This window comes from Bison bison, unplaced genomic scaffold, assembly GCF_000754665.1.
Source record: "Bison bison bison isolate TAMUID 2011002044 unplaced genomic scaffold, Bison_UMD1.0 scf7180017864033, whole genome shotgun sequence".
In the NCBI taxonomy this organism is placed as follows: Eukaryota; Metazoa; Chordata; class Mammalia; order Artiodactyla; family Bovidae; genus Bison; species Bison bison.
In genome coordinates, this window is record NW_011494605.1 from 2,498,658 (window position 1) to 2,501,069 (window position 2,412).

General features: G+C 46.1%; 1 protein-coding gene across 1 annotated transcript in view; it reads right to left on the reverse strand.

The window, feature by feature from the left end:
- The window catches only part of AGBL4 (ATP/GTP binding protein-like 4), a 1,466,590-nt gene that overhangs the window by 872,750 nt on the left and 591,428 nt on the right, over positions 1 to 2,412 (reverse strand). The window lies entirely within an intron of this gene.

A 2,412-nucleotide genomic window follows, 5' to 3' on the forward strand; every position in this document is an offset into this window, starting at 1 on the left:
CTCAGAAATGCAGATGACACCACCCTTGTGGCAGAAAGTGAAGAGGAACTAAAAAGTCTCTTGATGAAAGTGAAAGAGGAGAGTGAAAAAGTTGGCTTAAAGCTCAACATTCAGAAAACAAAGATCATGGCATCCAGTCCCATCACTTCATCTCAAATAGATGGGAAAACAATGGAATGACACTGTCACAGACTTTATTTTTCTGGGCTCCAAAATCACTGCAGATGGTGACTGCAGCCATGAAATTAAAAGACACTTACTCCTTGGAAGGAAAATTATGACCAACCTAGACAGCATATTAAAAAGCAGAGACATTACTTGGTCAACAAAGGTCCGTCTAGTCAAGGCTAGGGTTTTTCCAGTGGTCATGTATGGATGTGAGAGTTGGACTATAAAGAAGGCTGAGCACCAAAGAACTGATGCTTTTGAACTGTGGTGTTGGAGAAGACGCTTTAGAGTCTCTTGGACTGCAAGGAGATCCAACCAGTCTATCCTAAAAGAAATCAGTTCTGAATATTCACTGGAAGGACTGATGCTGAAGCTAAAACTCCAATACTTTGACCATCTGATGTGAAGAGATGACTCATTTGAAAAGATCCAGATGCTGTGAAGAGAGACTGAAGGTGGGAGGAGAAGGGGATGACAGAGGATGAGATGGTTGGATGGCATCACCAACTCAATGGACATGAATTTGAGTGGACTCTGGGAGTTTGGTGACTTGACAGGGAGGCCTGGCGTGCTGCAGTCTATGGGGTCACAAAGAGTCAGACACGACTGAAAGACTGAACTGAACTGTATCATCTCCTAACTAGTCTCTCAGTCTTTGCTATATATAATCTATTCTCCGCACACCATCTGGAGTGACTATTTTGTAAACATGGTGTTTTTTCCTAGCATTAAATTCTCTGGAAGTTTCCTATCACACATACAATAAAGCCAGAACTATAAGGCCTATGAGCTCTGACCTTTCTCTAACTGTGTAACCTTATTTCAGATCTCTCTTCCCATCATCCACTACTCTCCCACTACTTTGCAAGCTCTGTTTTTCTGAAATGCACAAAGCTTATTTTCCTTTGAAAGTGAAAGTGAAGTCGTTCAGTCGTGTCCGACTCTTTGTGACCCTATGGACTGTAGCCTATCAGGCTCCTCCGTCCATGGAATTTTCCAGGCAAGAGTGCTGGAGTGGATTGCCATTTCCTTCTCCAGGGGATCTTCCAGACCCAGGAATAGAACTCGGGTCTCCCTCATTGCAGGCAGATGCTTTACCGACTGAGCCACCAGGGTAGTGTCTATTTATTTGCTCTTCTCTTTGCTTGTAATACGGAGAAGGCAATGGCACCCCACTCCAGTACTCTTGCCTGGAAAATCCCATGGACGGAGGAGCCTGGTAGGCTGCAGTCCATGAGGTCGCTAGGAGTCGGATACGAATGAGCAACTTCACTTTCACTTTTCACTTTCATGCATTGGAGAAGGAAATGGCAACCCACTCCAGTGTCTTGCCTGGAGAATCCCAGGGATGGGGGAGCCTGGTGGGCTGCCGTCTATGGGGTCGCACAGGCAGACACGACTGAAGCGACTTAGCAGCAGCAGTAGCAGTTGCTTGTAATAATAACCCAGATCTTTCTAATACTGGCTCTTTCTTGACATTTAGGTCTTAATTTAAATGTTTCTTTCCTAATGAGTCCTTCCATGATCACCCAATCTAAAATAGAGCCTTGTGGGGGTGGGGGTCGGGGTGGGGGTGGCAATCCCAAGATGGTGGAGGAATAGGACAGGAAGACCACTTTCTCCCCCCAAAATTCATCAAAGTATCATTTGAATGCTGAGCAACTTTCTCAAAACAATTTCTAAATGCTGGCAGAGGACACCAGGCACCCAGAAAGGCAGCCCATTCTCATCCAAAGGAGGTAGGACAAAATATAAAAGATAAAAAACAGAGACAAAAGAGTTAGGGAGGGAGTCCTGAAGAAGGAGAAGTTTCCAAACAGTAGGAAACCCTCTCACAGGCAGGTCTGTGGGGAGTTTTGTAATCTCAGAGGGCACTGTAACCACAAGAAAAATCAACAACAACAGCAACAACACAGAATATGCACCTAACTGCAACTGCCAGTGGAGAAGTAGCCCACAGATGCTTGCGTCCACCACCAGTGAGCAGGGGCTGCTCAGGGAGGCGCAGGCTGCATAATTGGTGCTTAGGGTAAGGACCGGGCCTGAATGCCCTGAGGAAAATCTGAGGGAGCTAACATGATGTAGCAACCCAAATGGTGGGATTGCCAGAGAGAAAAAAAATGAGAACTTTCCTGAGAAAGGCTCTAACACGCCGCCTGGCCTGCTCACAGAACAAAGGATTGAGCAAATACCAGAGGAGAGCTAGCCGGCTGTGTACAGGCCCCTCCCCCACACCAGAAGCAC